We start from the raw sequence: 25,700 nt of genomic DNA on the forward strand, positions 1-25,700 counted from the left end.
GGGCTCAACTTGACAGGAGGGAGGGAGCGAGGGCAGGAGGCGCCGGTGGCTGCGCTCGCCGGGCGCGGGTGAGTGAGCGGGCGGGCGGGCGGCGGCGCGGGGAGGGCAGCGGGCGGCGGAGCGCGTCCCGGCGCGTCCCGGCGGATGGCGGGCGGCCGGAGCGGGGAGGCGGCGCTCGGCCGCGCCCGGCGGACGAGGAGAGAGAGAGGCGGGGACACCGGGCGGTCCCCGGCTCCGCTCCGGGGGCTCGCGGCGGCGGCGTCTCTTCCCTCGCGGTGGCTCGGAGAAAAGTTTCGGGGATGCCGGTGACGGGGGGGGCCTCCCCCTTCCCCTCCGCCTCCTCCTCGGAGCCCGGTCGCCAGCCGGCGGCCGCCCGCCTTGACGCCGCCGTCGCTTAGCGCCCGATCGCAGACAAAGCCGCTTCCCCACCTGCAGCCCCGGCCCCCTCCCCGCCCGAGGCGGCCCCGGGGACCGAGGACCGGGCCGGCTGCCCTGCCGGGGACGGGCATGGGGAGCGACGCTGGGCCGCCGAGCGCCAGCAAACTTATTTTTAGATGTGCTTCCCATCACAATGCGTCTTAAAAATAGCACGGTTCTTATTTAGGGAGTGGGAAAGAAACTGGTTCTGGAGGCCTCGTGGTGGTTTTTTTTTTTAAGCCTTTTTTTTTAGAGAGAAAAAAAATGTTTTAGGGATATAGGCAACTGTGGGCCGGTTAATATCCACAGGTGCACACAGGATGCTTTTACTACGTCTTCATTAAGGTCATCCCTGAAGCATGTGAACAAAGGTACTCATGGCGTTGTCCTCTGCAGTGTGTCTTCGGTGTGAGACGCGAGGTCTGATGTATGTGTACACCTGATTCATGCAGTACTTCTTATAGGGTCACTCGAGCTCTTTGATCTGTCGTTTCCTTCGTTTTCTGTCCTTTCACTCCTCTCCAAACGCCTGCAACATGTGGGTGATGCAGGCTGAAGGAGTGATAACAGCCTGCGAGGATCAGAGCTGTTTATTACTTTGTAAATGAATCTTTTGCTTTTGTTTTAGCTACTGTATCTTAGCAGCCTCCGGTGACGGAACGACCATAAAATAAATGGGTCTTACTGTGCCAAATGTGTAATATTACATCATTTGTATCAATGATCTTGTCATGATTGCTTGCAAAACAGAGTTCTGATTTTTATTTTGAAGCCACTGCAAATAATTTGGATACTTATGTAAAATGAAGTGTAAATGAAAATGGAAAAGTATACCTCCAATAAGGAAAGGAACTTTAGAGGAAAAAAAGGACTGAACTGTAGAGTATTTTAAATTGCAAAGGACCTCTGGATGTTACCTAGTTCTGCCTCCACACTCAAAGCAAGTCCAGTTGGGTAATGTTGCTCAGACTTTGTCCACGTGAGTTTTGAGTATTTCCAGGAATGGAGGTTGTGCAGTCTCTGTGATTGTGGTGGTGCCAGCGTCTGACCACCTTTGGGGTGAATTTTTTGTTTGTTAATCTATTGTTAATTTCCTGTGTTGCGATTTGTTTATGTTTTTCTTATCCTGTTACTGTGCATGCATGGGTGACCATAGTCATGTACATCTGTAGTTCTAGAAACTAGCAGAAACCATGCTAGTGTTTTGAACCAAAGAACTGATCATTTCATGATGTCATTTTAAGTATAATAGCTAGATTTTATTATTTTAAATTGGAAATGTATTAATCCCAAACATTTACTTAACATTTCCTATTCATTTAAATGTGGTTAATAGCAGATTAGCATATTAATCTGAAATGCATAAGCACCTGAGGAAAACTTTTGGTGTTTCCCTTAAATAAATGTCTCAAATAATTTACCCATCTCTCTCCATTGGTCTTGTGTTCCTTAACCTGAATTTGAGACAGTTTGCTCCCAATTTTTCTAGAGTCCCCTCAGCATCAACAGTGTCATATATAGTCTCTTAGAATTACAGAGAGTCTGCTCATTTTAATAGAAGGAAAGCTTTTTGGCTTTAGTCTTGAAATAATTTTCCTCAGGAAGGGATGTGCCTTGAACAATACAGTACAACCTGTCATTACTGAGAAGTTGCCTTTGTACTGTATAGGCGTTGTTTAATGCTCTGGAGTTGGTTGATATTTATGATGCTCTTGATGTGGTAAATGATGTGGGCACCTTTTTTTTTTGTCCAGCAGAAAAATTTAAAAAAGCTTCTGGGCTGTGCAGAATAAAAATATGCTTGTTCTCCACCATGGCGTAAGGCTGTCAAAATTATTTGTTTCTTAATTTGTGTAAATTCTTGGGTGTTGCTGATAATACCTCAAAAGCAGGGGAGTATATTTGTAATGTGACTTATAGCATGCCACTTCTGGACATGTCTGGATAGAATTTCAAAACATGAGTATGATGCTGCTTAAGCAAATACTTCTGAATAGCTTGTGCTTTCCATTAGAGCCATATCAAATAATTTATTAGAAGCCGTTTGAATGACTGTCTGCACTGAATTTGATGATATTTAGAATCATTTGATAAATAATTTAACTCACATTTCCAGATAGCAGCTGCCTTTCTATAATGACGGGAACACCTGACAGGTCCACTCAATGGCTTGTATTAATTGTAGTGAGCTTCCACTCAGGAAGAAATCAAATCTGTGGGTTGGTTTTTCTGTGGTGTTGTTTTATATTATTTTATTTAGTCCTGTAATGACTGTGTGAGTCTTAGATACTCTGTACATTTATAAATCTCTTCTGCAAGCTTACTAAATTCTAGATTATGTATTCAAGATTTTAAATTTTATCACCACTAATATTTTAGGTCTTTTAAAATTGTATTTTCCATTTCAAAAGTGGACTGCTTAGTCTGTTTTTCCCAGCCTGTATTAATCTCCTGCTAGCATGTAATTATGGTTAAATAAATAAATAAATGACATATTATACTTCCACAAAATAAAACTTTTTTTGGTGGTATAAAGGCCATATTTTCTTTGACAGTATTTGAGGGTGATTTGCATAGTTGGAAAAACAGTTTATCTTGGACTGTTAAGATTAAAGTCTTGGAAGAGGTGATCATCGGGATAGCAGTGATTCATATAATAAATTTCAGTTTGAATTTAGTCAACAGCATAAAATTGTGAATGCTCTTGCTAGACTCACAAAGGGTTTGCTTATTGTAGTGCATACAGAAAGGCCATCAGTAGGTTTAACTTTATTGTTACAGGACAGAATTTCATAATGCAGCTCATATGCTTTCAGTTTTATGGCCCGGAGGACTGAATGTTGGAACGGCTGTGCTAAATTAAACCTGGGGTCTGTGACAATGACTAATAAAACATGCTTCAGAGGGAATTGTGAGAACAAATGTGAGGTAATTTGCATCCTGTGCTCAAGGTGAATCTGATGCTTTGTAGTTCGGAATTGGCTTAAAACCTGAATAATGTTTAATAGCCTCTTCAGATGTTATTATGCATAATTGTGATAATTTTAGACATACTTGTTGCTGATAAAAGTAAGCAGTCTAGATCTGTGGCTAATTTGAAGGGCAGATAGTTTATGCTGGTGTTTTATTCACTTGCTTGTTGCCAAACTGTTTCCAGACTCAGGCCAAATTCACTTAGTACTTTCCACCAGATTCAATGATTGGGGCTAATGTGACATTTGGGAAAAAGAGGTTCTTCTGCCCACAAAGTTTATTGTTTGAACTGTAGTAGTGACAACACTCATCTTGGTGTGAAACCTGCCCAGTTGCAGATTGCTTTTTCTATTTGTGTTGGGACAAGGTCTGGAACAGAAACTGTTTCTCAGAGAATCACATTATCACCAGTTTGTAGGAAGGTCTGGGGTGCATATCTCTCAGCTTCTCTTGTGGAATTGGCATAGAGACTGTGCCTGTACTTGCTAATTAGGTCTTTTATTTTGGACTTGGAAAACTTGTTGGAACTTGTGTTCCAACAGCTGTCCTAGTGAGTGTTCAAGTATTTTACATATAAACAGCATCTACAAAAAAGCCTGAAATTACCCTGATACATACTTACTTGAGTCTCCTGAGCTATGGGCTTGACTTAAAAGTGGGGGTAAAAAACCATTGTTATAGTGCAGTCTGTTCCTGAATAATGCTTAATTCCCGTATGATATCATCTTGAATGTAGGATGCTTATCATCTCTCATTTATTCTAAGCAATTGCTTCTGAATACTGTTAGATTCTTGATGTTGATGGCTTCTGGTAAGAATAAGTTATGCTCTGTATGTAAGTTCATTTATGAACTTACCATTGTGCGGTGTAATGGCACCAGTCAGTATTAGTCAGTGAATACCTGTGAGTCTAAGTATAAATTTCATTTATTGATTAGGAATTTTTTCTGACTTTTCTGAACTTTATAGATTTCACATGCAGCCCCATGGAGGGTTTTGAAACAGTGAAATTCCGCAGTTCCTGCCGCGAGCTCCTGACAGGCTCCATACTATGTTTGAGGACTTACATGTTGGAACTTTGATTTAAATTGCAGATAGTGCTGTTCCAAATCGGTGTTGCCTCAGCTTCTGTGTGTGGTGGATGGCTTTACATCTCTCTCTTCCATGAAGAAATCCATTATTTGCATGTGTACACCAAACTGGCCCTGAAAGGAGTGCTGTTGCTCCAGCTCGAGGGTTATCTTTCCCAGACTAGAAGTCAGTAGGCTGCTGTGTTAATCCCATGACAACTCCACCAGGTTAAGTGGTTGGTCACTAATGTCTGTATTAATGCATGATCCAAACCTGTTTTTCACAAAATGCTTTGTGTTTGCAACACGACCACACATTGTTCTCATCAGTGCTGGCATCACTGCTGCAAGCACGAGACTGCTATAGGTGGCAGTGTCAGGCTGAATAAACGATGGGAGAATTTCTGGTGACTACAGTCACAGGAGGTGAGAACTAAATTTAAAACCTAGATTCCTGTACCTAGTAATTGAAGTTTATTTCCCAAAATAGCATTGGTAAAAATCATAGCGTTCATTGCCTTTTTGTTGTATTATCCATGTCAACCAAGAAATGTCCTTAAATGCTTTAGGCAAATGTCTAAAAGGGGGGTTAAAAATGTAGTAGGTGTTTACTGTCATATTTAGGACTTAATTCTTGGAAATTTGTACTTCAGAAAAAAAGATTCTCATAAACCTCTTACCATATTTTTAAATGAGCTGTAACAAAATGTGATATTACAGATAGTATTACTAATGTCTATAAAATATTAGCCCATGCTTCATGGTAGAGCTTTTTGTTTTCTTTCAGTTACGTAAGAGCACAGGTAATTAGAGTGCTTTGAAAGGAGTTCAAATACAAGTGTCAGTCGTCATTGTAAATGAGTGATTGTTAGGATGTGGATTTATTTTATTCTTTTCATCATAATGTGTGGTTTGTCTTGGAGCAGCAATTGCAAAACTTTCATACCAGGCCGTGACAGAGCATATAAATTTGGCATGGGATTCCAAACTGGAGCACCTCGCTGGAGTAGGATTGGAACTTCTCAGGATGCCCCATATGTAAGGGAGTGGAAGACATTCCGCAGTGCTATAGGATATTGCTGTCTTCTAAGTTAAATAATAGGTGTGTTCTTATTTAGAGAGAAATAAGTTTTCAAAGATAGGCTCTTTGCACAATAGATCACTGAAAAAGAATCTTTATCTGGATATGTGGAAGGCTTTATTTGGAAACAGAACACCTCTATTCGTTCCCTGCAGGATTTTCACTGTGATCATTTTATGTGTACCTGACAAGCTGTATAAAAACAATGCAGTGACGTTTGGGTTTGTTTTTTTTAACTTGATGGAAACAGCTACCACATCCTTAACATTCTCTTTCAGATGTCTTTACTAAAAATCTAATTCCATGCAAAAGCGAAAATATTTTGAATAGATGCTATTGTTCTTTGGAAAAAGTACTGCATACTTGTGTACTTAGCATAAGGAAGATACAAACTGGTGCTTTCAGAAAACAAGCTAAATTTCTTCTATGGTAGAAACAGGCTTACTTGTTGTGACTGACAACCTTAGTGTTGCTAGGCAAGAGCATGACTTTAACCTCTGTGTGTGTGATGAAATACCACAAACGATGCTGTAGTTAGTGTTGGCACTGAGGGGGAAATGACAGACACAAGTAACATAATTGTTTTTAATTGTACTATGGCTGCATAGACTTCTCCTGAGTTGGTGATTCCATACATTGCTGTTTAAAAGGCAGTTTTAACAGACTTTACTGAATTCATCAGTCTCACTTTTTTTTTCTTTTTCCCCACAGCATGATGAGCTTTGAAATTAGTTGGAAGGAAAGCTGTACACTTAAAATTTGTCCAGAAATTACTGAATGGATCTGGTTAGTCTATAGATGCACTTTCAACTTTTCTATTATGAAATTCATATTTTCAGTATCTTAAAGTTCTTCATCTTATATACATACAAAGTTGTATGCATTGCTTGTTAGGGATATTTGTAGCAATAGTTGTTCTGAGAGAGGGGTAGTTTTGGCTAGTAGTAGTTTCATTAGATGACCTCTATTAGAAGATTGAAAATTAAAAATAAAATAACATGATTTGCAACTTTGAAATTATATTTGCCTATTTCTTCTGTCTCCTGATTAAACGTGATCACCGTTAACAGCAAGCATTCCCCCCTGTGAAGTCTGGAGTTAGTAAAGCTCATTTTCTTATGAATTTGTGTCTTATGGTTCTTCTGGTGGTTATGATCAATGTTTTTATTATGTTGAAGGCATGGTAAGGTTTCTCTCTGTGTGGACTCTGGTAATGTGTAATATGATGTGAATCCATACTCCAGCCTTCATCTCATTCAGGGCGTCTATTGGAGCTGTTTGTCAGAAGCTTGTTCTTTACTTGGCCATCTGTTTCTGTAAAGCATGTAGCAATTTAACTACCTTAGGGGTTGCTATCCTGTCAAAAAACAGTAATATCTGTCAAGTGGTTCAAAACTATTGGGAGGGGAAGAGAGAGATGTTCAAAGACCTTGTGATCGCATAAGCTTCTTAGCTTTAGCAAAGCAGACCTGAAATCTGTATTTTAATTATTCTGCAGCACTTGGGATTCTGATGCTCTCCTTAAAGAGATATATCCCCAAAAAGAAATTATTTGTGCATGAAAAGTTTAAAGCCTGCTGAAACCAGATAATATTTCTTGTAATGCCTAGTGTCAATAGGACACTTCTAAAAATACTGGCTTATTTTTAATAAATGTCAGACCCGCATTTTTTTCCCCTGTAAATTCTAAGATTTCATGGATATTTTGTAAGCAGTAATAGCTACAATTCATTCAGGCAAGGCATTTTGATGAGTGTTTTACTTAATGTCCTTTACTTGATACCCTTACTATCCTGAATGTCTGTAAGAGTTTGTACAAGTCGCATGTAGGATTGGGTCACCTGTAAAGAAGAGTAGCTTTAACATATACTGTAAATATAAGGCTCCTGCTTCCCCTACTAGAAATACTTGTGGAGTCACATACTCAAACCCCATGTTTGACTCAGTTTGAGCAGGGGTGGTTTTTATGATGTGTTATTTCAGTTCTGGTCTGTTGCAGTGTCATTTAGCAATCTTGTTCTAGAAGTCATATTACAGAAGTCATCTTGAAATTAATCCATACCATGCAAATAGGAAGTTGTCCCATAACAAGTTAAAATCAATATCTTGCTTCTTTAAGTGCAGGAAGACGAATAGAAAACTGTTTTCTGTCAATAATGATCAATCACAGTTAAACCTTGCAGGACCCTGAAGTGTGCTATTGGTATTGACATGCTGTACATTCTCAGGAGTTGTCTTACTGTAAAAACAGGAGATGAGAAGTCAAATCCCAAAGAGGGAGATAAAAAGAAAAGCAAAAGTTGCAAAAATGAATGTTGTTTTTAATTTAAGGAAACTTGATAGATTGATAGTAAGGCATTGGAAGGGTGAGATTGGATAGAGATGGGATGAATGCGGAGCATAATAAAGAATGACGGGGAAGAAATTACCATTTATGGGAAAAGAAATGAGGGCAGGTAAAGCCTTTTGAAAATCATTGGTGTCCCAGTCAAAGTACAGAATACCCCTCTGAATATACTCATTTGAATACATTCTTCAAAAGGATCTGCATTATTCTTACATTCATGTCAAGCTGACTTTTTGAATAGCTTCTTAGATTTCATTGCATGATTTGTTAGTTGTAACTAATTTGCTAGCTGTAAATCATCTAGGCCTGAATCTTCACTTTTCAAAGTTTGTCTCATAAAAAGATAAAGTAAAATACTTTGTAAGTCTGGGCAGGCAGTGTCAGAACCATGTGAGAATTTTGTATGGCTGATTTTCCCTGTTTAGGAACAATACTGGAAGGCTTAAGCAACGAGGACTTTCTGTCACCATAAGTAGGCTTACTAATGCTGCAGTGGTATTTCTTTCCCAGTCTAGACATGGCAAGCAAAACTTCTATGGCCATTTACAGTAGTCTCGTTGGAATTCAGGCAGGCGCCCTTCAGAACAAAAATGATTATTTTATTGCTCTTGCAGTTCCTAAAATGCTTGCTAATGTCATCTCAGAAGGTAAAAATACACAATTTGTTTTCATTCTTTGTGCACATACTGTATCTTGTTGGAAAATGCTGCTATTGTGCTATCATAAAAAGATGAGAGAACAGCTGCCTGTATATTTAGCCCTGAGTGTTGTCTTGGGTCAGAATGAATGTTTCTGAAAGGTGGAGAGAAGGTCAGTTACTGTCAGGGAAGGTATGATCCAACTGGAGCAGCTTCTGAGGTGTAACAAGGAGGAGGAAGGAGCGAGTGAGTCAGAAGGTGCAGTGCTGGTAAGGTTTGGGAAATGGAAAGGAATGGGTCTGCCTCCAGCAGAAGTCAGTCCTCTGCACTGCTATGTCCGCAGGTCTGGACCTGGACATGTTGCTAAGCTGTGCTCAGCCTGGAGCAGCTCTGTTGTATAGGGCATGAATCCAGATCCAAGGCCAAGTGGATTGGTGAACAGTATAAAGAGTTGGGATTTGGTGCTCAGGATGGCTTCTTGTCCTGCCTTTTGTTCTCTGATTAAAGATTTTTAGGGAGCTAGAGCTGTATATAGGCTTATGGAAATACCAAATTCTTAGTGATGTTGTTTAGAGCAAGTTGTTCTAAATTATTTATTAGTCCTTGGAGAAGACTTTGTGGTTATTCTTCACCCAAGGAAGTGGCTGAAGATTGTTGGGCTGGAAATAAGGTGCAGAGGAAGGCATATTTCCCACAGGGGCGTAGCCATGGGTTAGATTTGGGTTTGAGCTTTTTTTAATAGTGTCAACTGGCAACAAACCAGCGTTAATTCTTGTGCGCAGCCTTACATTGCTTAAGTTTCCTATTTTTGTGTTTTAATTAAATACAACTTCAGAGCCCAAAAGCTGTGGTCTGGGGACTTCTTTTCTTCTTACTTTCTCTCTGTTTTAGAGGGGATGGGGAAGCAAGAATGTTTTCATCTGAATTCTGCATTGGGTTTCAGCTGCAAATGCTAATGCATTTTACACAAATAAGATGCCAAAAGGAACAGTCAAGAACATACTCTTATCTCTGACAGATTGCACAGTGCACAAAGTTCTTTGTAAATACAGGTATTTAATATGATGACATGATTGACTTTTGCCAGCTTTCCACTGAACTTTTTGAGTGAATTTACAATTTAAATTTATAAGCATATTTAAAGAGTGGGAGGGGGGGTTTAATGCATTTATTATAAAAAATGGATGAGACTAAAATTTCCTTAGTTTGTGCATAGTTATCAGTAGAGAGAAACACTGTGGAAAGCAAAGGTTGCTGTAGCTGGCTATTTTTCATTGTCTTTAGAGTGATTTCTATGCTATCCTTTCCCTATCACTACTTTCTTTCTTTCTTCTGCCTTGTAAGTATTGCTATGGAGTCTTTCTTCCCTTAATAATTATGGTCTAGTAATTCACATGCTAATACCTAGCTTTGAGGTATATAGTAACAGGATCTACAGTCCCACTATTCACAAATGAGTTTCCATTCTTTGAACAATCTGATTATGTTCCCCATCCCTTGGGAGGATCCATGGTGCTGCCTCCAGGACTCAAGAACAATTTGTGACTGATAAAAGTCTGGTGGTCCTTAGGCCAGTGAATCCACCTGAGAAGGAGCAGTATTCAAATGATGTCTGAAGCATTCTGTAATCTTATTACTACTCTTGTCATTTCTGCTACTATTAAAAAGTGAGGGAAAAGAGGAAATGGCCGAGCTGGTTGTCTGTTGTTTTCAAGTATTTGCAGAAATCACATAGGTGGTTCGTTGTTTCTTTTCCCCCTTGGGAGGTGGGGAAGAATAAATACATCCTTAGTATGCCATGTAAGCCATATTTGAGTGTTGCTGTGGCACGTAGTTCTTTGTATACAGTTTGTGTTACTATTACAGTAGTACAGTAGAGTAGGTTAAAACTGTAGATTAGCATTTTGTTCTCATAATAAAAAGTGTTTGAAAAAGAGTGCAAAAGGCAATAGTTAAACTGCTACCTGTCGGTAGAGTGCTGTGATACTGTGCTGGGTGAAAGTTAATATCAGTATGCTTGAGGATGGCAGGTTACTTTGCTTAGTGGAAATTACAGAAGATTCTGAATAAGTTTGTGTTGTGTGAAATTCAGTGTTGACATATATTAGGCTCTACTTTGTTGACAAAGGGAATAAAATAAAATACATATACATCATTTGGACATCAGAGTAAATATTCCTCTGTGTTGATGGCTTGATAGATAAGTCAGGCCCTGCTATTTTTTCCCTGACCCAACCAGTTGTGAGCAAAGACATGGAGATCTCTGTTTAGTCAAGAAAGAGAGTAGAAATTGAAGTTGGAGATTGGCAGCAATGATAAATAGGCTTTGGAAAATCTTCCATATAAAGCAAGATTGAGAATATTGGCACTTTTCAACTTTTTGCACGTAGAACTATATGCGGAATACTAGCCTTTATGAGGAATGGGAATTGTGCGTTCTGTCTACCCTTTCTGATGAAAGACTTAAGTCTGTGTGATAAAGTAAAAAAATTTCAAGTATTCGAGAACTTCTTTTTAGATGGTGTATCATTAGTTTATGTAATTAACTGATAAAAATATCCAAGCAGTGAGAAGATGCCATTATTTCTACAACAAAAGATGACATGCTTAAATGCAATATATGCATACAATATATAAATTACTTCAGTGTTCTTGAAGTCCTTTCTTCTGTAAATCCTTGCACTTCAAAATATAAGTAAACGAGGTGGAGCAACTAAAGAGACACTTTCCCAATCCAGAATTGTCTGCTGACGAATTTCTTGCACCTTCTGTCAAACCATCTGCTACAGGCTAATGAACAGACAGTGTGCTGGATTAGAAGTAGCACTTGTATGAGCTATTTTGATAGCTCCTGTGTTCCTTTCAGTGGGAACTCTGTGATTAATGAAGCTTAGAGTTAAATTTTTGAAGGCAGGGGTGGGCAAAGTGTTCTTTCTATGAGCTTCCACACTGCAGGATGCTATTGACAGAGAGGAGTTACAAACCCACATTGCTGTTTTTGAAGCATATTTCAATGTTTTCTTATAAGCCTTCATTTAGCAAAAAAAGTCTCAGTAACCTGTGTCACATGCCCATGGGAAGTAATGACTGAATTAAGAGGAGTGCAGAGTTGTGCTCCATCTTCACAATTCCAGACACCAAACATCAGTCCATAGTACAAAGCAGATACTAGAGCTGGAGCTACAGCCCAGCTAGAATAAATATCAGCTTCATTTTAGACCTATGTCTCTGAGGAATCACCACCATGACCTCTTAAAGTTTCTTCCTGCTGTGTCTCTGGGCAAGGTACCACACTGTGTGAGCTGACACTGGCAGGCAGTGCAATAACCACAAATTTGCAGCTAGAACACAAAGAGTAAGTTTATTTCCATTACATCACTAACTGGGGGATCCCCCAGCAATACCCAAGCAAAGGCACACAAACCAAGATGCAGGCACTGTTAAGTTTTGGTCCAATGCTAGAGAATCACTGGCCTGCAGTTCACACAGGTTTATCAACGGCTATTCCAGCTTCAAGGTCATTTGAGCGATTTACAGTCCTCCTCACCAGTCTGTGACTTTTTTACACATTCTTTCCTGCACACATACATATTTTTTTCCAGTAGCAGACAAAGATCTTGTGTTTGAAGCTCGCTCTATACAGCCTAGCAGAGAAAGTATTCATTTATTTAATTAATTCCAGCATATGCCCTTTTGAAGTATTCTTAGATATGCTTCACAGATGCATTTGTGAGGGATCCAGTTTTACTTTGTAAGTCAAGTGCTCTTGCATTTGTCAGGATTAAAAAAAGGTTAATGATGCTGTTTGGTCACTCCTTAGTGACTCCTGTGATGACTGTTGAAGTAGGAGCTGCTCATAAACATCAAAGATCCAGTACGACAACAGTAGGTGGAAGTGACTGGCAATACCATCAAAGTTGTCGGCACTCCTGGTGGGTTTCCAGTCTCTAGACCTGCTCTTGATCAAAGCAGAAGCACATCACTGAACACAGGTGGGCTGCCCTAAGGACAAAGGAGCAGTGAACCAAAGGATGTTCTTCCAACAGTGTGGTAGCTGCAGGAAGAACATCCTTTTTGCGTGCTAAAACAAGCAGCTGGACTGAATCTGTGTTGGCCTGTCAAGAGTTCTTGCTGGAATCTTTTGCCAAAATACATTTGCTCTCTATACAATAATATTTTGCTCATCATTACTGGGATTTTTCATGTAGATCAATAATGCATTTTTTTTCTTTTGTTCGATTGTTGTTTTTCATGAAGGATTGAAGAGTGAGCATGCCCTGGTGTTCCTCAGCACCACAGGTGCTTCTTTGCTAGCAGAAATTCTGATGTCTTAAAATTTTTGCTAAATCAACTATGACTTGTCAGTGATGCCACTGCAAGAAGATCCACAAAGTGAAAAACCATCCTGATCGTATTGTAACAGTCTGTGCGTTGTGCCTGCGTGCATTGTGTTTATAACCAGTCATTGGAACTAATTGATTTTTTTGCCCAATCTGATATTTAACCCGTTATCTCTGATGTATTTAATGAACTCTTCTCATACAGTAAGTTGTATGTAGATAGTGCACAAACCGAAAAAAGCACTGTGGGCATGACTGATAAATCAATCTATTTCAGTCCGTGTTTTCCATCCTGGCATAACTTGAGTGATTTCGTGTTTCCAGTTTGCCTACTTTCAATAAACTGACCAGCTTAGTTTACATAACTGTCAAAGAGGGCAAAAGTCATTGCAGTTCATTTGTCATTCCTCATCTCCCCTAGCTGTGCATAAATCCATGGAAGTTAAAAGTAAATTTGGGGACTTTCTGTAGTTAACGTTACTGGGTTGTGATTTCCATTTCATCCCTGAAAATGTTCTGACATCTCTGTGTAAATACTTATTTTTATTCTTTTATATGTAGGGATGTCAGTTAAACTCAGAAGCTAGACATTCTGGTGACCAGCTAGGGCATAATACTGTGTAATGCAATTCTGTAGGAAGTCTTCTTAGTTTTTACACAAGATAGAGCTAAATGTGCTAAGACTGAGGTGTTAAAATTCCTTTTTTTTTTCTCTGTCTCTCTGCCTGTTTATTTACCAGCTTAAATGCTTTAAAGCTATTGTTGTTTCCCAAAGAATATTCAAATTTCTTCAGTATTTGGGGGTCAGGGAAGAGATTTAAGGGTCTGTCTCTTGGTTTTGTTTGTCCCAAGCAAGACCATGAAAGGGTAACTAATTTCACCCATGTGAGATCTGTATCCTCCTCAGCTGACACCTGCAGCATCTCAAGCAGCACTGGACACTTTTCTGTGTGAAAGTAAATCAAGACCCTAATGCCATATAAGAGGCATAAAACAGTTACAGTATCCCAGAGCTACAATATCCTAATAGTTTCTGACATACGTCCTCAGAGGACTTTCCTTTGAGGAAAAGTACTAAGGTCAGGAATTTTATGGCATTCGATGCTCTTAATGAGGCAAGGAGCATCATTTAATGAACTTTTAAGGTGTGGGCTGCTGTACTGTAACTCTCTTAAATTTGTCTGTATCCTTGCTGCTGCTGGAAGGAGCAATCCTGCTAAACATCACTGAGTGCATTAAACTTCAATAGCAATTTGGGCTGGGTCCAGTTATCATGACAAGTAATCTTTTAGATCAAAATCATCTTAAGATTTGGAGTGTAGTCATATCTATCTTTGAATATACAGTGTTGCTATTTTAAATTAAGTTTGAACTATTTTATTTTGATTTAATTTCCACTTAATCCTATCAGTCATAACCAGAATGTACTGCATCCAGTAACTGTCTGGCCTTTTCTTTTCTAAAAGATCTGAAAACTCAATTAAGTTTTAATTAGTGTGTATAGTGCAGATTGTGGTGGGTGTGTTGTTAATCTTTTTTTTTTTTTTTTTAAGATTGAAGATAAATCCACTCTAGCTTGCCTTATATGACCTTACACTTCTGAATATCAGCTGTGGAATATTGGTCTACAATTTAAACCAAAAAAATCCCAATAGTAAGTCTTCATCATCAGGCTGTATATGATTCAGAAAGCCCTGCGGATTTTGCTGCTGGTCAGATGGAAAACTAGATTAAATAGGAAAGTAATCCTTTCCAGCATAGTCTTGTTTGATATTCATCACAGAAGTTTTACTACTTAGACATTATTGAGACTTAGTTGGTGGTCAGAGTGAAAGGTAACAAACATAGCGTTTTTTAGATAACAATGTCAAAATAGCCAAGTTCGTTCAAGGCAAGGTTTTCAAACAGCAGTTTAGTTTAGTTGCTGTTACTTGAAATAAACGTTTCCTTCTCTAAAGAAGTATTTTCCGTATTTTTTTAACAAACTCTTAAGTTTCATGCTAAGCTTAACAATAAGGTCTCATTTGAGGATGCTGATAGTTTTCAGTACTTCCAGTAGAAATTCTTTAGTATTATCATTTCCTGTGGTTAGGCTTTTATTAAAAAATCCTTCTTATTTACAGTTACTTTACCATTATAATTGAATTAGGAAGTTTAATTTGTGTAGGTAGGCTTGTGCATTTCTCCTTTTGGATCAAAGTTAGAACAGGAGTCTAAACGATTCCATGTTCAGGTTCTGAAGCCGTATTGTCTTAGGTTTGTGCAACCTGTTTGCCGAGTGAGCATGGCTGTCTGTGAGACCACCTCTTCAAAGTCTTGTAGTCATAGCAAATTGTGTTGTGATCTGAGAGTGCTGCGCTTCATTGCTAGGCTTGTAATCCACATTTCTAAATAGTGCAAATTGCATGGTAAGAAATGGCTCATAATGTCACTTGGTGCACATGCTATCTAGTGTATGAATGAGGAGATTGAGTCAAGAGCGAAAGTTTTGCCTTGTGTGTGGTCAGGATTGTGCAGTTCCTTGGCAAGCTCTGAGGAGATCACTAAAAATTAGTGACACAGTGTTTGAGCAGGAGTAAGGAAGCTGAAGAAAAGTTTACAGTGTGCATAAGCTGAGCTGAACTGTAAGCGTAATCCCAGGGCCCTCTGTTGCTGGTGGAGCAGCTTCTGCTATCTGAAAGATGTGCAATGTAGTGGTTTATATTCATACATGGAGCATTATGATTAACTGTATTGTGAATGTGTGCATCACTGGGGCTGGCTCAAAATATGGAGGTGTGGTGACCTTGTCTCTGATGCATAGGAAAAAGTATTTTAAAAAACCTAACTACATGCATTTTTCAGTGGTATTTTGAGTCTTCCCCCCACAGCCAACTCCCCCAGTTTATATACTTGTCATGACACTGTAGTATGGAATATCTCATTAGCCAGTTTGGGTCAGCTGTCCCAGTCATGCTCCCTCCCAGCTTTTTGTGCACCTGCTCACTGGCAGAGTATGGGAAACTGAGAAGTCCTTGACTTAGGGCGAGTACTACTTAGCAACAACCAAAACATGACAGCATTATCAACATTGCTGTACTGAATCCAAATCACAGCGCTGTACCAGCTACTAAGATAATTAACTCCATCTCAGCTGGAACTAAAGGGAGGGTGCCAGCAAGTCAAAGGTAACAAGAAGAGTGTAAGCCCACACTTCCCAAACAAGAAGAGTGGAGCAGTCTTGACAGTATCCAGCATCAGCCAACGAACAGCTACCTTTGCCAGACAGTCTGAAGTCTGAAGTCATGAAGCAACTTCCTTTTAACTGTGGTGAAGATATTGAATGTTTAAGGGAAATATCACACAGTTCATAATTTTAACCAAGGATAGTATGGGAACAATATTAAGGACTTATTGGGAAGGGATATGAGCTCTTTGTGTGTGTACCACAGTTTCTGTGCTGGTGATACTGTAGTTAGATTGTTACATATTAGAGACACCTTAAGATTTTTAAATATTATAAAAACTTTAGAAGTTGCTGCCAGGATGATAATGAGATGCTCAAAAGCATAATTTTAATCAGTGCTCCCTAGAGACCCCAACAGAAGTATCACAAGTTGAGCACCTTTGTGAAAAGCCAAGAGTGGGGAAACAAGAAATGTTGGCTGTTCTGCTTTATAGAAGGTGAGGGGAGAAACCTTGCAGCATTAAAGCCTTAAAGATGTCTCTTCTGGATTAATGAGCTACATAAAAAATTTTCATGGTCTGGAGGGGAAAGGAAGCATGATTGTGTGATGGAACAGCTAAAAGAAGGCGAGAATTAACAGGATCAAGAGTGTTGAAAAGGGGTGAAGAAAAAGCTAATTACACACAAAGAAAGAGAAATGAGAAAGAAAAAGACTACTGAAAGGGACAAAATAGCTGGGCCCAAATGAGCTAGAAAAAGGTGTATTTATATGTACATATATATATATATGTTTAATAATGCTGGAAAACATGAAGAATGGGAAAGAAAACTTTGAAATTGTATCATACCAAGAAGACTGTTAGATATAACAGCAGTTTTAAATTAAGGTACTTGCTGTAAACAAGTGAAATAGTTCTAAAACTGAAGAGTGATTTTAAAATGCATGGGTTTTGGAACCATTTCCAGACCATTTCCCAGTTTGTAAAAGGACCATAGAAGAGGTATTGCATCCAGACTTTAAAATCCATTCTAAATTTTGCTAGTGGCAATTCAAAGCTACATATTTATATTTGGCAGTAAGAGAGGAACTAGCTGGTTCTTGGAAAGTTACTCTTCCAATATTGCTAAGCCAATGAAAATTTATTGATATCTTGGAAGCTGTGTAGCATGATGTAATAAGAGAGACATGTCTATGTTCATGGTGTAATAAGTACAATATTAAGTAATGCAACAGCTAGGTCTAATATTAGTTTACAGATTCACTGATTAAGGCTAGGAAGGGAAGAATAGTGTTGCCATGGTGAAGTCTATACGATGAAGCGCAAGAAGAACAAGCTAGTGAATAATTGATACATGTCTAAGATTAGAAACAATCATTTGCAGCGTGTGCTTTGATATTTATGCATGCTTTTTGCTTTAAAAACCTCAGAGAAACACATTAGCACAGACCGTGACAGATTTTTGCATGAACTAGGTAAAGTACCAGGGGCTTATGTGTGGAAGAACACACAAATACACAGTTACTGCAGTGCTAAGATTGAAAATTCTGGCATAAGCCAAAAAGTTCCAAAATGGAAAGCTGTTAGCGTGGGATATATTTGGCCAGGCTGCATGTATTACTATATTTCGTTAACACAGAACAGAAATAAGTAAGAATGTTTATAAAAAAATTCAGTCAGATAAGTTGTAACTTTGTGTCCTTAATTTTTAAAGGTTTAGTTTGGAAGTAATTTAGTAAGATATCCTAGGCCATCCTGAATTAAGGAACAGTAGTTGCAAGTCTTGATAAAGCTTAAAAACAAAGGTTTTCAAAACAGATAGAAATTTGACTGCTGTTGCAGAGGTATCTGAGTAAAGTAATGAAAAACGTTTTTCTGGGATAAACGTAGATCTGCTAGAGCAAAGAACTGCAGGCATCATGCCTTTATAAACAGTTTTGCTTAATAAATGTGTCAGTTTTATAAATGTATGATGGAAATCAGTGAACATACACAATAGTTCTAAATGCAGTCCAGCTGCTCTGTAACAAACTTTACGTCTCATAAATTCCCTTTTAGAAATCTCAGTAGCAAGAGCTATTTTTCCTTATTAATTAGCCCCTTAAAATAAATAATATACTTGAAGTTGGCTTGTATAGAACAATCCCGAGGCTGAGGGCTTTTTTTTTTCTGCTTGCAAGCTGAGTGAAATTACTTAGGGGGGAGTTTTCTGCTGAAAAATAGACAAACTGGCACTAATGAGTATAAATGAATCAAGACATAAAAGCTGAAAGGAAAATGAGAGGGTTTGAATTTCTTAAACATAGTATGGATAGAAGATCATCGAGGTACTTGATACATATAAAAGTGATCAGCGTTTTTTTTCTCAGCTGGTTTGTAGTATGCCTAAATAGTCTTATTTTCCACAGAACAGTGTATTTAAAGATGGGGGTTTCAGACTAGATTTTTGTTGCCTGTTCCAGAACTGAATCAAGTACATAGGTGTTTTATATATTGAAGGTTTTATACAAACCAGCCATGGTCTGTGTAGAAGAAACTATTCCAAACTTGTATGCTTTTCATACTTGTGTGCATACTTACCTGCACAATGCTTTAAAAATGGATGTATGCTGAAAAGGAAAGAAGCTTCGTGTCTGAAGCAACGACTCATGTAGATGTAATAATAATACTTTGTGGTGTCCTCTTCAAAAAGATCTTGATGTAGAATGGTTGTGTTTTCTCCTGCATTCTTCCATCAGTTTTATATTTGATATTTGGAAACAGCCTTATTAATAGCAAAAAAAGGGTAGGATTTTCCAGTACCTTGAAGGTCTCGGATATACATGTCATTGGGGAATGTGAACTTGATAAATATACCTTTGAGAACAGACTTGCAAAGGTTACTTTTTGAGAAAAGGGAGAGTGAAAATGAAGTGAAAATGATACAGATCAAAAGCTAATAACTGTAATTATCCTCAAAATTAAAAAGCACTTCTCTTTTAGCATGGCCCCATCATTAATGGGAGACTCTTCAGTGAATGGCAGCTGTTGTCTGGTCCCTGCCTTCCTGTTCGTCCCTTTGAAATGAAAGTCTGAGGGCTGCAACGGTTCCCCTCCAGATGTTTGGAGTTCGGCAGTTCCACATGTGCTACACCGAGCCGGGGTCACAGTGTTTGTGGCAGAGGTCACTTTCTGTGACCAGTCCCACCCTGTCTTGTGAGGCACTGCTGAGTGGAGCTGATGTGGGCTGGGTTTTGAGGTCTACTGGTCAGTTAAAATTATGTTGCAAAATTACACACAATGAAGGAAAGCTGTGTGATTCCATAAAAACTACAGACACCATTATTTTCCTTAGTTAGCTTCTTAGAAGTTTCTAAGTAACATTTTGAAAAAACGGTAGCATCGAAATCTGTCTGGTTTTGTGCACAAACTTCCAACAAAGCAAAGGGGGTGTCTTCCTTTTAACAGATGAGTGAAGGGTTAGGCCTGTATTTCTGCTACCTGCTAGGTACTGTTTTTCTATTAGATATTTCCACAGAATTTAGATATTTTTCCCTATACCTTATTTCCCATATAGGTTGCTAAGCATCAATAAATGAATTCTGTAGATGTTACTATATGTGATTTGAATACATTATCACAGAAGTTGCATGCATTGTTAGTATTTGTTTACATTATTTCTTTATAAGCGGTGCTTCAGTTTGCTTTGGGTTATTTTTCAGAAAAGCAGATAGTACTGAGTATTGCAAATCACGGGTATTCTCAAGTTTCTCTCTCAAAGCTTGAAACTATGTAGTTTTCCCACCTTTTTTATGATAGAATAGTAGACATTTATCAGAGGCTTCTCTGTCAGAGACTTAACAGATCTGGATCTTCAGAGCATGGTGGAGAAGAAAAACACATTAAGGACTCTGATCACTATTAATACTTTTGAGAAAAGGATGCTTAGTCAAGATACATTAATCTCGTTTTGTTAGTGGAAGTTTTGAATAAAATGTTCTCTGCTTTATTCTGAAGCAGTGTTCTGGCAGCGTGATTAATAGTGGTTTATTGTGCAACCAAAAAAAGCAATATTGATGGCAAATATAAAGGCGTCCTTACAGTTACTTTCTGAATTGTTTAATTTTCCTAAATGAAGCAATTTTAAAAAGAATTCTAGAACTGAATATCTCTTTTTAATTTATCTATTATTTTGGAAATCTTTTTGATTCTGATTTCATTTTTGAGATTGCCATCTGCATGACAACTAGAAAGTGCACTCACTCTCACTAAAGGTGTTATTCAGAACACTGATATTATCAACTCTGGGCACCTGGAGTTTTGGTGGGGTTTTTTGGTTGGTTGGTTGGTTTTTTTGATTTTAGTTTTTTTGTGTGTTGGTTTGGTTTTCATTTTTCTTTTTTATCCTTTTTTTTTCGCTTTAAGGATTTTGATAAGTAAGCGGGCTATATTACAAAGGGATTTACACACTATTTTTGTTAAGCTTTCTTCTTAGTTATTCACTCTGAAGGAGTGTACCTTATGTATAAAGACATAATAGATGGATAAGTCAATTCTAAATCAAGGGAAGTCCTTGCTTGGTTGTTATTTAGATTTATTATTCAATTTCTACTTTTTTATATCTGAATTGCTGAAGAGTTACTTGAGATGGAAAAAGTAATGCTGTACTAAAGAATTTGCATATTAGTTAGATAAAGGAAATTTAAACTAAATTAAAGAGATGGCTAATTTTATGACATGAAGAGAAAGTACTGGCTGAAGTGGGTGTTTTGTTTCTTTTCTTAAGCTACTTAGCTACTGAGAAAATATTTGCAGATCATGAAAGGGTCTCTGTAAAATAAGTTTCTGTTCTACCCTTTTTGGTACCCATCTTTTAAATTGTTCTTCATGCTTGTGCCTCCAAGTAAAGCTGGAAAAGTTCAGGTCTTAATCTTGTTCAGGATGTTGTACAGACTGCGTAAGAGTTTCATCCAGAGTTTACTTACTGAAAACTGCGTGACCCATTGTCTGGGTCACTGAAGTTGTTTCCATATCTGATTAATCAAAACAGAGTGGGGAGGAAGATCAGAAAAAGGACAGTTATTTAATGAAATGCCATTTTAGAGATTGAATTTAATTAAAACTAGCAAAACAAAAGTAGCCATTCCTATCTGAAAACTATTGCTCCCAGCCACATCACAGAAGTAAAATAAATATCAGATTTTTGTCTCCAATTAAAAATCTGAGGTTTTTATAAGAGGATTATTTTTCATATTTTTGTTCAAATGGACCTTCACTCTTGCTGTAGTCACCAAACCAACGCCTGATGCACCATTAGAGATGCTTGCAGTAGGAAGCCTTTTGGTCACATGTAGAAAATTCCTTACCTTTTGAGCAATTAAGTGTTTTCTTTTTATTACTTTGAGTCCCAATGAGGCCAGGGTTATGTGATCACTTTCATCAGGAGGAAATCAGGCCTGATGCTGGAAAACCAGATCCCTTCATCCTGCATTCTTCTCTGTGCCTCTAGCTCTCTTCTGTTGGCTGTGCTCAAGTTTTCCCAGTGGAAGTTAATGTGAAGTAGAGGGAGAGTTGGGGTTTTTTGTTTGTGGTTTGTTTAATCCTCTTAGACTTTAAGACCCTTTTAGAATACTGTCTCATTCGATGCTTTTCACTTCTGAAATCCTTGACAAATGCAAGTTATTCAGGACTGACAGGCAGTTTTGAGGTGAAATGTATCTGGAAGTGTTGGATTATGAAATGTTCTCTTGTAGTCATGAGTTTAAAACTAGAATGGGATGGCATTTATTGATGCTAACTCTCAAAATATTTATCAATGTTGAGCTCTTCCAAGAGCTGGCTTGGAGCTGGCAGTGACCACAGTGGGGGACAATAATCCGTGTTCTGCCACCCTGCTGGCAATCAAGGTTGATCCTAGACTTAGCAGTTTTTCATAGTTGAGGTGTTTATTTTTTATCACTCTTTTTTTCTACCAGTGAATTAATTAAATGTCTTTAAGACCACAGAATGTTTAGCAAACTGCCTTTGCTAATAGTAATCAGTATACAGTCTGTCAGTAAGGTGAACATTTTGTCTCGAATTAGGTGAATGTTAAAGAAACGCGTGACCTTATGTATGAGTGGTAAGGAACAGTCTGTCAAGTTGAGCTCTAGAGACTGTAATAACACATCAGAGAATAGTGCATTCCTGCCGGTGTGGTTATCAATCTGTTTCACAGCATGAATGATGTGTCTCAACTCTTCATTTAGTGTATTTACTAAATGAGTAGTTAATACTAAATAAGCATTTACTTACAGTGTGAAGCAACATAGTTACCTGAGAAGACTCCTGTGTGAGAGACTGGTGTGTTGGGGTGAGAGGTGAAGGATAAATGAAGAGCAGTACTAGTTGTCTGTGAAAGCATGAGGAGAAAGCTCGCACACTGGAGCTGCCTGTACAGTGTGAGCTGGACCAGCAGAAATGCTCACACTGCCTTTCTGAGCTTTTTGCACCAATTCAGAGCTGCAGGCTGCCTGGGCCTGGCCAGACCAAACCAAACACTCAGAAGAGCAGTTGCTGGATGGATGAGGACAGCTGATAGAGCTCTGCTCCTTCCAGCCCCCAGACCAAAGGTTTTCTGTTGTGCGGCACAGCAGCAGCTTCTCTGAAGGGAGCACGGATGTTCCTGGTGAGGCATTGCACTCTATGGGCTGGCTGAGTGCATCCCCACTGCTCAGGAGGTGTGCTTCCCCCCTCTGCATTAAATACTTCAAAAAATTAAAAATGTTAAGTTCTATATGAATGTAAGTGGTCAGCATCCCCAGCTAAGCTTATTCTTTCTGTGATATAGAATCAGTTTCTGGCGAGGTAGAGAAAGAGAAAGACTTTGAAATTGTAGAGGGTGGGAAAATCATTAACTGGAACAATTTTTTGTTGAACAGTGGAGTGATACGTAGCCAAATAGTTTTGGGGGGTTTTTTATCTGGGGGTTTTTCATACACTAATGTTTGAAGTACTGTTTTCATTGATTCTTTCACAGAATGTTTACATATAAATCTTCAAAATAATGTATTTTATCTTGTAATTATGCCTATTGTTAACCAGCACAAACTTAGTAAATTAAATTAATAGTTAAATTTCTTCCTAAAATTGTCACAGTATCTTTAATGTTTGCCTTAACTTTTTTTTTTTCAATTTAACATCTTGACACAAAATACTGAACCTTTCTCTGTAAGTATTCAACATACTCAGCTATTTAACCAGGAACATTTTTAACAGAATTTTAGTGTAAGTGAAGATTGTTTCAACGTTCGGTGGAAAGGGAAGATTAGTGCAAGAATGGCAAGGTATGTACATGATCTTTTGCAGGGATTAACATGTTCTTTGCATGAACTATTTCTCTAAAGAATTATTATCATATTGTGATCTCAGCACTAATTACCACTCTGAGTAAGAAATAGTCTAGCTGCTTTTGATTCATTCTTCCATGTTGTTTGTTGCCTTCTTTTCTTAGAAAGTTATATTTCTCATGAAGAAAAGTGAAATTTCCCCTTGCGCTTCCCATTCCTGCCTCTCTTTTTCTTTTTTTCTCCTCCACATTTAGTTGTAAAGTGTTACTGGTGCAGTTGCTGTTTTGGACCCCACCCTTGGGGTTGCTACGCAGAGGAATGATGGTGTTGCGTAAGTAACCTGTTACTGAACAGGCTACTGCAACCCTAATCAGCCACCTAATGACAGCCGAGTCCTAAAGGAAATAACTCCTATCATTTACTGTTTGGATCCAGACCTTTTAAATATGGAAAAAATGAAGCATTGAATTTGTCTTAACAGATAAAGAGAAGGAAACCTACTGACAGAAACTAGTATAAAGCGAGAATATAAATTCCTGAAAATAACTGTCAGAATAGTAACTCCTGAAAATGGAAAATGAAAGTGCTCTATTGTTTTTTTTCAGTTTTGATGTTTGGGGATGTGGATTCAGTTTGGGTCCACCTCTGGCTTCTTGGACTCGTTAGTCAGTGACCTCAAATGAACTGCATCGATTTCATGAGGTAGTTTATAGTTTGTTCTCTGCAATAAATATCTGACTCTATTAATTCAGATCTTGACATTCCAAATCAAACTGATTTCTCCATCCCAGTTAAGTGGTATAATGTAAATTACCCAAAGTAGAAGCATGCATGTAAATATTTGAAATAGGGTAGTAATACTTTCTGACAAATAGCACTACAGATTTGTTTGGTTAAAAGTTTGTATGAGTTTCTGCATGTTCTGGAGATTGTTATCAAATGGATCATTGTTTATTAGCACCATCTTAAAGTTGATAAACATCGAAATATTAGGAGATAATCATGTGAAACTGCACGTGGGAAAGAAGAGAAGCAGAAAGCAGAGCCTGGAAGGGTAGTGAGACAGTAGGTATGAATTTCAGGTGAGCAGACAGGATGCTCTGAAAACAAAACTAAGGAGATACAAAACTGTAGAGAGGTTAAAGGTGCGAAGTTAAGAGGCAGTGAAAGGAGCAGGTTTGCAATCGCCGATGACATTTTTGAGACTAAATTTTTCCCTGGCATTAAGATCAGACAAGAAAAGCTCTTTTGTTGGTTTTTTGGGTTCTGGCCAGGGTTGGCTTAGCCATAGGGAGATAATGTAGGCAGTTACTCAACTGCTCAACTGGCGGAAGCAGACAGACAGCTCTGTGAGATCTCCTTGTGTCCTGCCTCTCCTTTGCTTGTGGCTTTTCGTGAGTGGTGGTTCAAGGACTCTGAGATGGCTGGGCAGCAGGTCTTTGCCTCATGCTGCACAGGCAGGCATAGGCTGCTGTCCCCTGTTCTCACATGCTGAGGGGCCAGAAAGGACAAGGCAGCCCCGATAACCACCCTGGGTGGTTTTTCTCAGAAGCAGCCCCTACCACCCTTACCTCCCCCTGCACCATGAGAGCACACCCGCTTCTCCATCTCAGCCCTCCTGCTTCCTCCTCCCTCTTCCTCTCTGCTCCCCACTGCAACTTCACATCTGCCTTTGCAAAGCTCTGAGCCGGCTTTGCAAAGCAGCTGCTGGGCTTGCTGGGCTAAGGGCCTTTGCTTCTGTAAATTGCACCATCTGGCTGTGCAGAGTGTATGGAGTTTATATTTAGATCACCTTGTATCTGGCATCTGGACTTTATTTCTGTGTGCTTGATGAGACCTGGTTGGAGCACTTTCTGTTGTGGATAATATTCTACATAATGTGTGCATTGTTAGTTCTCAGTAGCCTCAGTGAATAATGTTCCATAAAAAGAGTTGCTCCTTCTGTAGAGCTGTGAGAACTGCATGCAAGGTGCCATTTATTATTGGTGTTTGTCAGAAATATCAGACACAGACAGGACTAGTAAAAAACATTTTTCCCTTGAAATTAGATCAATTACAAATATCTGCAGAGATGGGCTAGTGCATGACAGATCCAGCAGTACTGAGTAATCTGATATTAAACTATGTCGTTGTATATAGCTGAAGATTTTATGCATAGGGCTGGGTTGCGCAGTAGGTTTCTGTTTGCTCTTCAGGTATGTTTTTCTGTAAAGGAATCTTTGTCGTAGCTTTGGGACCCAGGAAATGACTTTATTAGGTGAGTGCACAAAGTACCATGCTGCCTGAAGGCCAACAGAGGGTGCTGGAGTGATGCAGCTCTTACCTACACTCGTTTTTGTTGGTTTCTGGAGAACAATGTGCA

At 38.8% G+C, this 25,700-nt stretch overlaps 1 protein-coding gene across 5 annotated transcripts in view; it reads left to right on the forward strand.

Moving 5' to 3' along the window:
* Positions 1-25,700, forward strand: part of FRY (FRY microtubule binding protein) — a gene marked incomplete at its 5' end in the record, with an annotated part of 227,301 nt that overhangs the window by 220 nt on the left and 201,381 nt on the right. The window contains one exon of one of the 5 annotated variants that reach the window (XM_082279086.1): positions 23-68. The exons of 3 other annotated variants lie outside the window; for them this stretch is intronic. Of the gene's footprint in view, positions 1-22; positions 69-25,700 lie in introns of those variants that run through there. One more of the 5 variants, XM_082279087.1, reaches the window with a different exon arrangement.

Source organism: Coloeus monedula (genome assembly GCF_965178545.1).
Source record: "Coloeus monedula genome assembly, chromosome: 3".
NCBI lineage: Eukaryota > Metazoa > Chordata > Aves > Passeriformes > Corvidae > Coloeus > Coloeus monedula.